This window comes from Diadema setosum, chromosome 1, assembly GCF_964275005.1.
Source record: "Diadema setosum chromosome 1, eeDiaSeto1, whole genome shotgun sequence".
NCBI lineage: Eukaryota > Metazoa > Echinodermata > Echinoidea > Diadematoida > Diadematidae > Diadema > Diadema setosum.
Window position 1 is genome coordinate 10,754,594 of NC_092685.1, and position 15,164 is coordinate 10,769,757.

Sequence of the window (15,164 nt, forward strand, 5' to 3'; positions counted from 1 at the left end):
GATCAAAATGGTCTCAAACGTGATGAACACACGTCATTCTTCATCTGAAGTAGCTATCAGAAGATGCCATATCTTGAAATAGCTATTACATGATCTGCAATGTTACGTACATTGAATAGTACCATTGCAATGCTCAAAATGACATTAAAAGTTTCAGAACAATAACAGTCTAAGCAGCAAATAATTTTCCTTAGTATCCTTTCAGCAATTCCACTTCAAACTATCTGTGCATGAAAATGATTACCGGTATATTACCTTGAGAATTGTCTTGGCCGCTTCATTCAGGTCATCCAGCTGTGAGGAGACCCTTTCAGATTGTTGGACATTAGCTCTGGATTTCACTGTGTTGTCTGGTAGAATGCCACTCCTGCAACATAATCAGATAAACATGACTTTGACGTTAATAACAAACTGCAAACAGGTGCAATCATGCACCTATCACAAATCTATTCCCAAAAAGAAAGCCAATACACAAGGGGGGGGGGGGGGGCAAAAAAAAAAAATGATGTTCCAACTTGTTGGACCCTGGACCTGGTAATGTTCTCTGCTGTCCGATGGGGGTACACGTTGACTTGCCTGGATTGTGGGCTTGGTTTCCTCCATGCTTTTGTGGTGACTCCAGGGGCTTTTCATTTTTTTGGCTCATATCAAAAAAACAAAAACAAAAACAAAAACAAACAAATAAAAATATAATATGTGGTCTTTCATGCGCTTGAATTAATGAACTGCTGTCTGTTACATATACTTATTCACTAATTGTGTCTTATTTCTTGTTTGTGAGGGAATCAGTGTCGATAGGCCTCATATGGCCTTTACTGATCCCTCACGTGCTATGTATATATACATATTTTTCTCTTCATTTTGTATTGTGAACGTGATGAATGTGATGCTTTCTTTTTAGCATATGAAATGAATTTGAATTTGAATTTGAGTCTCTAATTTATTGTGTTAGCTTTGTATTTCAATGATTCTCACATTTACTGTCAATAATGTGCTTCTGTTTTGATCCAATTAAAAATTTGAAAAAGGAGAGAGTAAATTAACAAGTTAAGTGACCTTTATTTTACATATAACCAAAAGACTGAATTCATTGATATTATTTTCCATTTCTGGACCATAACTCTATCTACCTTTTCATGTCACTTCTAAAAAAAAACTGAGTGTCATAGCCAGGCTCATAATTTACCTATGGTAGGTATTTTGGCAAGTTCATGAAGATCTAATGTTGAGAAATTACTGCAGGTCTAAGGAATAGCTAGACTCCCATCTGGCATGGAGACTAGCTCCCTCTTGAGACAGAAGAATGCCAATTTGGAAGACAGGCAATCATCTCATCCCTCAATGTGGAAAGTCATTTTTGGGAAAAGCTGCCGTTGAGCAGCAGTCGATAGCTTGAGTGATATATCGGTATGTCTCAATCACTTGATACCAATAGACCATGTGACATGACAGCTTACTGGAGTGCGAATATAACTGCTGCAATAACGACTGTTACATCACTTTGCAGTGATTTGCAAATCACTGCTTTTTTTTTTTCTCAATTCGATACTGCCCCCATTCCTCAGGGCCCCATTTCATAATATGTTGTTATGATAGCAACTCTTGCTGGAATGGCAATTGTCCTGGTAATGACAAGAATCCAGCTTCCTGATTGGCTGTTGCTATGGGAAGTTGCCATTCCAGCAAGAGTTGCTATCTTCACATCTTTTAGGAAATAGGGCCCTGGTCAACACACAGCCAAGGATGTTTTTGCAGTTTTCAATATAAAAAAGGTAATAGCTTCATACAAACTTTGTAAGATATTGCAGACTGACCTGTGCAATGATGGTTACACAGATGGATAGACATTGAAGCTAACAAAAGCTAAAATACTGCGATGAAATGGTTGATGATTTCATAATGGAAGTAGGCCTAATGGTTTGTTTGTTCATTTTCCATCTGAGAAGATGGCTGGATAACCCATATTCAGCTACACTAAGCTGGTCTTCCATACGGTCCAGCTGGGTGTGAGGCGCGACCTCTTCACCAGGTTAAACACGCTGCTCTTTGCGATGAATGAAGGAAGCGGGATCTTTTGCGTGCATGAGTTGTGACTCCCTCACACACGTGACCTCCATTTTATGTCCTATCCGATGGACAGAGTGTTTTGCCTCTTGCTAGAGAGGACGGTTTGATTACACACAACATTGCTCAGTGAGATTCGGGTATCGAACCTGGGTCGCTTGGGTCGAAGGCAGATGCACTACTGACTGAGCCTACTCACCACCCTAATGGTGACTATCATAATACTGTATACGCTGAATATTTCGTGAGGTTTTCATCTTCGCGAATTTTGCGAGTCAGCTGCTGTTTGCGAAATTAAAAACACACGAAAATATTGACTCTGATCCTGATATTAATGTGACGTACGCGTACACATTTCTCCGTTCAGTACAGGACTCCACGATCGCGAATTTAACCACTCGCGAAATGGTTGGGAAGTTTCGATTTGCGAAAATTTAGACTCGCGAAATATATGCCGTATACAGTACTATTCCCTTATAATGAGCATCATGTGTCCACTGCAACTGTCACTATCTTCGTAACAATAACCTGTATTACTAATATTACAATAAGCAAAAATATGAGATTGGCATTTCCTCCTCATGGTTCCACTTCACGAGCTCGCCATCAAATCAGCACAAATTAAAGGTCCAGTTTACCTTTGGGAGCAGTGATTTCAAAAATTTTCAAGATACCATATTTGATGCATATGTGTAGGTCTGTTGTATCATAAAACATCCTACCATATGAAATATTTGCAATAAAACCTAAAATATAAGGAGATATCAGGGTTTTTCTCAATAAACCGTAACTGTATACGGTTTAGTCTGGAAAACTTTTTATTATAACTATTGTTCACATTTTGTGTATTTAACAACACTTAACATCGATTATTCGGATTCAAATTTTGACAGCGGTTGTTTCTATCCCTAACTCACATTTTAGAACTATTTTATAGCACTAACGCTTTCATCTGCAAATGGTAAATTATGCCTTTAAGTGCTGAGAAGTGGTGATTTTGTTTCACAACCAACATGTAGACACCTCAATTAACCCCCCCCCCCCCCCCCCAAAAAAAAGAAGAAGACAACATTCAATATGTATCTATAATGTCACATTCTACTATCACATGCATCTGAGGGCAATGGTGATGTATGCGTCACTAGGAGACTTAACTTTGCTGCTGGCATCTCTTTCAGTTCAACTCATTTCTTATTTCAATTTACACAGATCATCTTCAACATGTCTCTGCAGTCACAGATGTTGTGCGATAAACTGACATATAAACAGTCAAAGAATGATTGACTCGTGTGATTTCTGTCACGCCGTTCACACAGTCTTTCCTAGAACATCCTCTCTCTGCTCACTCTGGCAACCCTTTGGATTTCTACACACACATTCTTCACATCAGAGCGTTCCTGGAAATGATGAACTTTATTGACATCATTATCGAATGTCTCCAGTGATGTATTCTGGATTGTCAGTAATTCTCGGCAGCTCCCAGAAGAAAAGATTTGCATCACAGTGTGGGTGCAGTCGTAATCTCGACATCTGCATTTGATTAAAGCTGGAGGCGTGCTATTTTTTTTTTTTTTTTGCAATTGATTACACAGCGGACTGGCACCGCCCTCATTCAGCAGCAGAGTATTCAGAGATGCAGAAAACAAGTGTAATCTTGGAGATAAAAGAGATAGAGAAAGAGAGAAAAAAACAAAAACCTAAACATGCAGAAACATGAACAAAAAAAATTTGGCTTGTTGCCAGATAAAAGGTTGTTAGCACTGTCACCATATATTTCATGAACATTTGATAACAATGGTACGACATAGCCTACTTGCCAATCTTGATATTCAGTGAAGAGTATTAAATAAATGGGAGGGGAAAAAAAGAGGAATTTTCATCCTTATCCCCAATGAAGAGGTACTTTTAAAACCCCCACAAGAATTTAAATTTGTGCAGAGCCTTCTTTCCTGAAAAAAGGAATATTTACATGAAATAGGAAAAGTTGGCAGGAATAAACTCTTCCATTAAGAATCATCTCATGTAGTGACCTTATTTGAAGATCAACTCACAAACTGCTAATCATCTATTTCAGAAATTCCTATACATACATCCCCTGAATTAAAGTGCCACACTCACACACATGTACATCTCATCGCATGTACCAGTAAGCACAACCCTACAGCCATGCATGTCCTTGGGGAACATGGAGCAAATTATATGAGTGGCTTCACAACCTTCTGTGCCTGTTTCCATGACAACTTCTTCTTGTAGAATGAATAGACTCGATGAAGTGCACTTGTCCCTTTTGAAAGCTACACAGTATATAATAATTAGGAAGGGAATATGCAATCCTTAATAGTCACTCTTTGGATTACTAGAAGCAAATGATATGATAGCACTGCCCAAATAATATGAACCTCACTGACCATGCAGGGATACTGTCAAGTCAAACCTCATGAAAAGTGTGTATCTCATTAACCATTCTATCCACAGGCAAATTCCATTCTGTGAACACCATGTGACTGATTATGTCAGTCAGAGACTACTACAGCTGCAGGCTGATTACCCACGATATCTTCCCAATATCTGGATAACGTCAATTTTTGCAGCGTAGCCTTGTTGAGACAAGCTCTTAAGACTCTTCCCCATCCCCCCCATCCTCCTCCTCCTCCTCTTCTTCCCGTCTCCACAGAGTGTTGTCTCCACCTACACATCAGCGCTGCTAATGGCAACCGGGTCTCATCTTCAGCGGGATTAATGTCAAATCCTCTGCCTTCACCTCTGATGCTCCCTGACAACTTCCTGTCTCCGCTTGCTTTGCCCCTGTGTTGCTAAGCTCCCGGCGACCCCGCCCGTCTCCTACCCTCAAATGACTGTCAACCGTGCTGGTGAAATGTGTCACTCTTTATAGTCTTAAAGGACTCGCCTCTCTGTTCTCTGCTGGAATTCAAATTTGACCACTGCCACCAACAATTAACATGCATAGCATGGTAGTTTGCTCGACCCCATCGAGTACATAAAATATACAGTCAACCTCACCTAGTCAAATCGAAAGGAACTGGAGAAAATCTTTTGACTTACATGAATTTCAAATTACAAAATATAATTACATTTACCACATGTTTGTATCCACGCAGGCATAATTTTTTTTTTTCAACTAAGCCAGTTTTTTTTTTAACTTCTGCTAGGCCAACTTAGGAGAGATTGACTTTGATATATAGTTTTTATCCTCAAACCTTATACAGTCAATGTTGATGTAAATGTTGTCAAAAGACAGGTGTCTTTAAGAATTATCAGGGAGGTGACCTCACCTCCCTGGAATGATGTACTCACACAACAATACATCAAATATAGGAAATATTTAACATTATTGATTTAAGTCTCAGTTCAAAGAGGAGCATGATGCTCTCCACAACTTTGTATGCCAGCAGTGAAATGTATGAATGGGACATTCTTTTGCATCTCCAGCAAACGCATGCTGCAAACACACAATCAAACACTACATGATGAATATGTTGTATACTCTGCTTGTGTGCATCTCTACATCAGTATGCTGATTGCATTCTCCCCGTTACTGGGGAGGGTTACTGTGAGGAGAATGGAGGGAGAGATGACGTGTGATGCCCGCATTCATGCAGCATCTCAGGAGATAAGGATGTTTTCATGATATCAATGCACAGCTGGCAGATGGCACATGAACTAAATCAGCCCTAGATAATAACCATCCTTTCAAGAATGGTTGGTGGTTGGGGGGGGGGGGGGGTTAGCAAAGAGAGAGGGAGGAGGACTAGGAAAAATCATCTGCAGCAAGATCTCTGCTAATACTTTCAATAAACCACCAGGCTGCTTGGATTACTTCCAGAAGTCTAGTGAAACACATCCCATGGGTAGACTGTGGGAGAGGGATCGAAGAAGACAGAGAGGGAGGCGGCACACAACCTCTAAGAGCAATGACATCTCTCATCTGCTGGAATCAGTCAAGTGGTCTCGGCTCCTCCTACAGCCGTCTCTGATCATCTCGGGGGCTCTACTTCATCTCTGGCTTGTCGACGACGGCACACGAAGAAAACGAGGATGAAATGTTTGTTGTGGAGCTGTGCTTTGCCGATCACAGTAAATCAACCAATCAGCATGGACTTAACACTTCCCATCTGTTTTGGGTCTCTGCCTCTCCCCCTTTTTTTCTGTGAACACGTGTAAACAAACATGAACTACGCTACAAGCACCCCAATCAAGTATGGCAACATAGTAACAGAACCACATGATAGAACAAGAATGCCATAAATGTATTAAGGCAAGGTGCTACAACACAGTTGTTAAAAAAAAAAATAAACAAACAATACTGTACTGTGTATTTACCTTCCAGTATTACACGTGAGATATCACTAATTTTCACATAGAAGTTCTTGAATGATCAATATGACTATGCAAATGAGTTAGTTAATGATGTCATCGCCTAAAATTTGCCATATTATGGTTTGTGCACAAATCTTGAAATTTCCATTTTATTTTTAAATACAAATATGCACCAGCCTCAAATCCTAATATATCTGACTGATCATTATTTTGAAGCTACTCCCAATAGCCAGGAATGATATCAAGATTTACACTTCTGCAGCAGAAAAAAATTAATTTTCATAATTAATCTATACATGATCAATGGAAATTGTGAGGTAATGAACTTGTAAGACAATTTCACTCATGATTGAATTTATGATCAAGAACCACATTGACGGAATGAGAAAGAAATGTTATCACTTTTCAAGAGAAAATTTAGAAATTTCGCCCTATACTATGACAAACATATCTTTGTGATACAGGAGGCAATATTCTTGCTTCTAGTATATTTTCTAGTTGTTAATATTGGTCGAAGTACAAATTATGCAAAAATAAAAAAAACATGATCAAGAACTACATTGACGGAATGAGAAAGAAATTTTATCACTTTTCAAGAGAAAATTTAGAAATTTAACCCTATACTATGACAAACATCTTTGCATTACAGGAGGCAATATTCTTGCTTCTAGTATATTTTCTAGTTGTTCATATTGGTCAAAGTAAAAAATATGTAAAAATAAAATCACAACAATATATTTCTCTTATACAATGTTTATGTTCCTCTACTATTAGTACAATGTTGTGAGGAGGTGTATGGGGTCAGCGGTGGATGGGGGGGGGGGGAACAAAGATGAGTGCAATAATAAGTGTGTATACAGTGAATATCTGAGTCCTTATCAGAGAAAAATATGAGACAAGTATGATAGGTAAGAAAGGGGAAATCACTACAGGAACTTGCTGGGGAGGTATACGTGAAAGGAGCGACCTGTACCCCCAAGAATCCCTGCAGGGGTAAACCAAATATGCAAACGGGAGAATGATGGGCTCCCCTGGCAAGCTGGGCAGCGTCAGGAAGAACATGGAGGGGGGAGGAGATATGATTGGCACGACTTGGCCAGGCCAGGCTAGGCCAGGCCAGGCTAGGCAGGCTTGGAGGGACATGGAGCTGCATGAATCACGGCCAAGAAACTGTCATCTCGCTCCTCGGACCTCTATCATATCGTACGAGTCACAACGAGGAAAGGGTTGGTTGCTATGGAGGGGCAAGGCATTTGCAATAACATGTTTTCGTGCATTTTTTTTTTTTTTTTTTGTGAATCTCATCGATGAAATTCCAGGAGAGCATCGATATGAAAGGTCAAGAAGCAGTGGCGGTCAGCCTAAATGGGTGCATTAAAAGACAATGACAAACTAAGATTGATCACATGTTCAATGTGTATGTCAGGGATGAACATGCCCACTTCAATTCTTATTTTCCCATCTAAATATCATTTATTAAACTACTAATGGTCTGACCAATGAAATTTATTTGATCAATACGATAAATATCTGCACTGTTCTGTATAAATTTGAGCAATTATCACTTATTCTTCAAGCTCCCAGCATCTCTTCTAAAGATTCAGCTTACAGCTTTCAATACATGAAGCCAAAGCAACATCTTTACCGTGGATCCTATGCCACAATATCTTAACCCACTGAAGACTAGTCTCGAGTCTACTCAGGCAGGTGTCTACAGGAAATGCATGTTACAGCAGAATCAGCATGTCCTCACTGGGTTAACTCACTACACTGTGTATTCTAGGGACTCAGGAAATCCATCATCCCCTGGACACAAGAAATAAGACTTATCATCCATCGGAAAGATTCCGTGCCTACGCTATCATGGCCGACAGGGAGGAATGTAATCGGGAAAAGAGAATGATGGACTGCATATATCTGCTCTGTCATCCCAGTCACTTTAGAGCCAAAAGGTCACAAGCCACAATACACACGGACACATGATGATAAAGAGCAACGACAAGCCCTGCATTCAAATGACACTTCAGTTACGCATGAGTTTTATGTATGAGGAAGGACAAGAATTAGAGAGGCCACCGATAAACGATGGATGGTTGGCTGGTTTGCGCATGAAAAAAACCAACAACAACAAAAATGGCTTGTCACTTGTGAGCCATGTAACCGGAATACTCTGGAATGGATTGGGTGACACAACAATTGATCTGCTAGATCTGTTTTAGTAGGGCAGAAAATGTATCAGATGTCAGTACCTGCATTTCAAGTGCAGTCATTTTTCTGTTCCTATAATTTTTAACATTTCAACCAGCACTAAAGAAACAGAGCTAAATTCAGAAAAATCAAAATCATCATAATTCTCATTCTTTTCTTTTTTTCACTTCCATTGCAGTGGTAAACGATGACAGTCATATCCTAGACCTATGAAATAGAAATATTCATAATATTGCAATCACTATTTTCCTCTATCTTAATCTAACTCACTGAAGACTAGTCCCGAGTATACTCGGGCAGGTGTCTATGGGAAATGTTTGTTATTGCAAAATTAGCTGGTCCTCAATGGGTTGAAATGGCATATTTTAGGAAATTTGGCACGTATGACGTCTTCCAAATCACCAGCACACATCTTAGCTAGCCATTCTGTTACCATTTCTCCTACGTAGAAAAGGATTGGCAGCTTACAGATATCTGGATATAATATTAGGAGAACCTTTCTGAAGTAAGGCAGAAGAGTGATTGTGGGGAAGTTTATCTGAAATTGGCCTGGCCTGATTTGGGGACATCATTCCCACTGACTGCACTCAATGAAGGAATGAGCTGTTGCCAATATGAAATTTATATGGGGGGGGGGGGGGTAACACATTCTTTGTTAACTGATGAGGAATAAATATAACAAAAAACCTTGAAACAATTTGATGCTCAAAACTATCAATCATTTCAGAGGCAGTCTAGCATATGGCGCAAATAGAAGTTGAAAAGTAAATCCGTCTCTCCCACAGAGTAATCCAGGAAACATGAGACACCCTTTTTTTCTTCTTTTTTCCAGGAGAAAAGCGGACCAGGGTAACAAACTTCAGACACCATCAACATCTTCATCTCTCTCACTCTCACTGGGGGGGGGGGGGGGCAGAGTTAACAAGCTCTAAGTATGTTTGCCATCTTATCAGGTGTTGATGGGGAGCATAAGACAAGAGGAAGAACATGGCGGTAACATGACCCTAACAGCTGCCTTGAACTCCTTGCAAGGTGCAATAACCGCCAAAGCACTGAAACCCAAGACCATCCCCGGTGTTAGGGGGCTGCACCCAGTGATTAAGTCGAGAATGGGGACAGAGTGATGGGCGGGGGTCTTAGGGGAGGATTCGGTGAGGAAGTCTGAGTGGGGAAAGGATGGGGATAAAAAGCAAGAATATAGAATAATAAAAATACAGGGATTATGTGAGGAGGGGGGGGGGTGGGGTAGCAATGATTTGATAGGGTGACTTTTCTATTTCTTTTCTCATTCAGTGTACTTTGCTTTCTGCAAACTACATTCTGCTCTCAAATGTGGCTCTACCAGTTGCCACGGCAGCGATTCTTGGAAGGCATCACGTCAAATAACACCAGAGCTGGTTATGAGACAGGAGATTAAGAGAGAGAAACAAGACTGGGCAGGTGCTACAATTCCAATCTTATGGATCATATGCCAAAGACATGTCACACATTTCAAAACAACTGTAAACCTCCATCCAGTGGGATAGACGGCAAAGGCTGCATAGCGGTAACACATCCATACATAGGACTATACAAATGTGTAGTGTCGCCATCCAATGTCAATTCGACAGGCAAATTTTTTGTCTTTCAATGGATCCTTAGGGCCACATGCATAAAAATTGTGCTTCATTTACCCCTTTGAAGACTAGTTCCGAGTATACTCGAGCAGGTGTCTATGGGAAATGTGTTGTAGCAAAATCAGCCCAACCTCACATAGATCACTTACAGATAATGGTCAATTTTTGCATTGCAGTGCAGATCACGATAATAACAGTGTTTTGAGCCCACACACAAATTTTACAGTCTTTGCACTGGGATGCAAAACTTGATTTAAAAAAACAAAATTGGGTGTTTGTGCACCATACTTCTGTGAAAGTAGAGAAAGTAAATGTCTGCTATAGAACACTGCACGCTGAATATCATATGGAAACAAGAAGAAAATTGTAAAAAACTTGCCACACACACACTGACAGGATATGATCTTCTAAATTTGGAAAGTACAGGCATTGAGATCTGCTCTGTAGTGTAGCCCTTGAGATCACAGCTATTTTGGTCAGCTAGACGCTAAGGAGTGACAATCAGACAACATCCCATAACGATGGTGAGGGTGAGGCGAGTAAAGAAAGAGAGATTGAAAGAGATGGGGGGGGGGGGGGAGTGGTTTCATCCTTGAATTACCTGTGGCTACCTTCTTTTTGGTGACATATCATCATGGCAGGGAAAGACATACTTCCTGGACAGCCGGTAGAAAGTGTCAACATCAATCAGAAGAGGCGCTGCCCGGGTTGAAGAGCCGTTGGCAGAGAGCGCTCAGAACCCAAACGTGTAAAATCCCTGAAAGAGTGCATCCGCCCACCCCACAGCCCATGTGAGGTCACTGACATATGTATCCAACTCTAGAAAATCATCAGGCATCATATTCTTTGAGAGCCAAAAAAAAAAAAAAATATAAAAAATATGAATACGATGAATCATTCTCCCTAAATATATTCTTTTTCTCAAGCTTTGAGAAGGAGAAATAAAAAAACCCATGGAAACTGCCCACACAATGTTTTCCTTTCCTGTAAGGTAAAACCATAGCTCGATAGGTAGTGTGTATGTTTGTTTTTTACATTTATAGATATGTGAAACAAATATCGTATTTTCAGAAAAGATCTATAAGATGATAAAAAAACCTACTAACTTTTTAAAATCTTCTTCAATTATCATACACAAGAAACTGCCTAATCAAAACTTTACAAATGTAGCAGATGTCCTGCAGAAAAAATTGACTATGGCATTTTTTTTTACAACTAAATTCATTGCATTATATAATTAGTATTGGGAAAAATTAACAGTAACGTATACCTACACTATAACCCTCTCTGACCCAACAGCAAACAATGACTCCAAATTTTCCATTCATTTCTTTTTTGCTTTCTTGGGGTTGGTTGCCAAGACTATCAAAAATAATACAAAAATTCAAGTCTTTAAAGGACATTTTCACTGGCCATATACAGGATGATGTTTTGATTATGAACAAACAAAATGAATTTGATGTGCTTATAGCATTTAAAAAAAAAAATCCATAACATGTTTCTTCTGGGTAATGTTTGCTTTGCACGTGATATTACTTGAGCTTTGAAGTTTTAAGATACTGGTGCACTGGTTGCCTGTACAGCAATAGGCAGAGTGCATTTTAATCCCAGTGAGAATGTTTTCAGTGCATTAACAACTTCACACGTATACCACAAAACACTACTTATGGCATCTTGTGGTTGACTCGTTGCATCAACTGCGGATACAAATACTGATGCTCCTCATATTTTTGCATTTTATTCGAGTCAATTCTCTGCTGAGAAGATTTGCCATGCAAATCATGTACTCAACAATCACAAACGTGCAGCATTCTTGTACGCATCATCCCAAATCACCGTATATGTTATCTAAATACTCCACAGTGCAGTGGCGGATCCAGGGGGTCCGCACCCGGCGCACTCCTTTATTTTTTGTTAAAACAAAAGAAATGAGAAGAAAAAAAATGGGGGGGGGGGCTGTGCTCCCCTTAATTTTGTAAAGCCCTCCCCCCCCCCCTTTATGGAATTCCTGGATCTGCCCCTGCAGTGTGTAAATCGTAGGGAAGAAAATGAGGTCTGCCAGGATCTTTTTCGTGAAGGTTTAAGCTCAGAAGCAATGCACGTGAGCATGCAGAAAAGCACAAGAGAGGACTGTGTTTGGGATTCGGCTCACAGAATGACACGATTTCGGTGCAGCAACGGAAAAATTGAGAGAAGGAGAGAATTATATACCACGTGTGTAGGTGTGTGTTCAGGTGTATGTGTGTCACTACCACCTAAAAAAAAAAAAAGGAAGCATATTGAGTCGAGAGAGGGAGAGAAGGATAGAATAAATTAGTGAAGGAGAGGACGAGACTGGAGTCGAAGTAGGTGCAGTGCTGACATTTCAATGTGACGATTCTACGAACATAGACGCCATGAATCACATCCGAACATGGAGCAATGAAAGGTTGGCTATTGACTGCCCTGGATTTCAGCGCTCTAGTCTTTCAAGCTGCCAGAAATTACTCTCCTGACATTTCAGGTTGATTCATTACTGTCCGGTCTCCATGCCTCCCCCTCCTTCTCTTTTTATCTACTTCTCTCTCTCTTTTTCCTTCTGTCTGTCTGTCTGTATGTCTGTATGTATGTATGTTTGTATGTATGTGTGTATCTCTATCTCTCTTTCCCTCTCTCGTTTGCTCTGAAGGTGGTATGGCGGCACGATCTGTATCTTTCTGTTATCTTTCTCCTCCCCCCTATATCTTTGACATTTTCACTTCACAAGGCTAAGAATATATCTCCATGTAAACACGTAACATATTCCATAATTCAAGCCACATTGGCACAGAATGCTCACATTTCTGCTGGAAGGAGTAGCGGTAGTAGCTGCTGGCTACAAAGAAATATGCTGACCTCTACAGATCTCTGTCGTACGATGCCCATTTTTAGTTACACAACGCATAGTTCGTGCGATTCTTTGAGCCTCGTATTCTGTACAGGCTTGCATCTTCAAGTGGTCTTTGCATTGTATGGTGGCTGCAAGACATTAATACAGGATGTCAAACTATCACTTCCACTTGTAGTTGTACAATGTAGCTCAGGGGGATGACATATGAACTGTACATATCGTGGTATTAATTGTGTAGTCTTAACACAACACCATCACTAGTATCACTAGCATCTTATGCATCTACGATAGAATAAAAGCTATTATTGAGAACCCAATTTTTATTGCTAAACTGTTTGGTAGTTTCAGCAAATGTTGTGATACCAGATTTAAATGGAATTTTGTGAAAACTGAACTACCAGGTGTAATTTTCATACACATTTAAAGTCTGTAAATTGTGCTAAATTGTGGAGCTAAATAACAAATCTGAATAATTTTGCATTAGGGCATTTTTTTTTTCTCTATGATGCCTCAATGATAATGAGCTCTGACAACGCTTCACAATATCTACTTATTTTTACACTTCATTATTTCAGTTTTGTTCAAATATATCTCTTTAGGCTATAGGCTAAAACATCTACATAGTGTAAGATGTCCTGACACTTGTCTGAATTTGGCTTCCTCAAAGCCCCACATTATGGCATGCCAGTGCATGCTATCTATTGGCACATGGTCTGTTTCTGGTCATGTCAAATTTACAAAATAAATCGTTCACAAAATGCATAATCTTCAGGGCCCCGTTTTATCAAAAGATAAAATCGATTTTAAATTTCCTTACCACACAGTCTGCCATAGACTTACAGTTGAAATCAACTTTATAATCAATTTTAACTCTTCATAAAACAGGGCCCAGGACATGCATTGTCACATCGTGTGTATGCCATACACATTGTTCAGGCATTGGTAATCATCGCCATGACATGCTTGCTGTGGTCACCTTTTTATTCTTTCTTGGTCACAAGACTTGTTTCATGTGTTGTATGTACTTTAGTTTGCACTGTGCCGCTTTAGATTATGACATGTGCTTGAATGGCTAGTGTGTGCATAGGTTGCACATAGCTCACAGTGGATTCTGTGTAGTGCACAAAGACTTCATCTACATAAAAGTTGCCCAAAGATTTAATTGTGCACACATTTTGAACAGTTTGAATATTTGACACGCATTTTACTCATTGACCGCGTTGGCCAACATCTTCCTGCAAACTGCCATGAATGTTTCCCTCATTGACATGAAAATGGTACGTGCCAAAGGGGCAAACCATGCACAAATCCAAACACGTGCAAGTGTCAGTGTGGCTTTATAATTTTATTTTGTCTGACCTCAGGTGTCACAAAGTTTCACATTGCCCCCCCCCCTTTTCCCACATCACACATCACTCTAAAAACTGCTAATCTTTGGATATCCTCTCCTTCTCTCTTTCTCTTTAAGCCTTCAAAATCCTTTCCAATCTGGATTGTGTTTGTCCATCTAAAAATAAACCTCTCTTTCTTTCACCGTGATTTCCAAACTGCCCTGGTACGGATTGATAGGTCCTCGTGCCCACAGGACAGAACCTACAGGTCTTACCTTGCTCATAAAACATCAGCGCAAGGGGGGAAGGTTTTTACCCACAGACAGGGTGTTCAGATGCAGAAAAAAAAAATTATGCTAGAACAGTATAGCTATACCAAAACGGTATAGCTATACGATGAATTTAAATGTCTGAATGCTGACTAACGAAATGACGTATAACAAAACGAACTAAAACTTGATAACGAATCAGCATTCAATTGTGTCCATTGTGTGTCTGAACGTATGGGGATTATAGAACAGTATAACTGGGCAGCGAGCACGAAAGGTGACCCTGAACCTGTCATTCATGACCATAACAACATGTGCAGTGAGAAACTGCACATCTATACGACCTTCTTCCGGAATGGTGGAAATTAGCGTCTGAACGGTCTGTCCGCTATATGATGATTCTTTATACCTCGTTTCTTTATCGAGTTTTGGTATAAACTGTCTTGCATCTGAACAGGGGGAGAGTGAT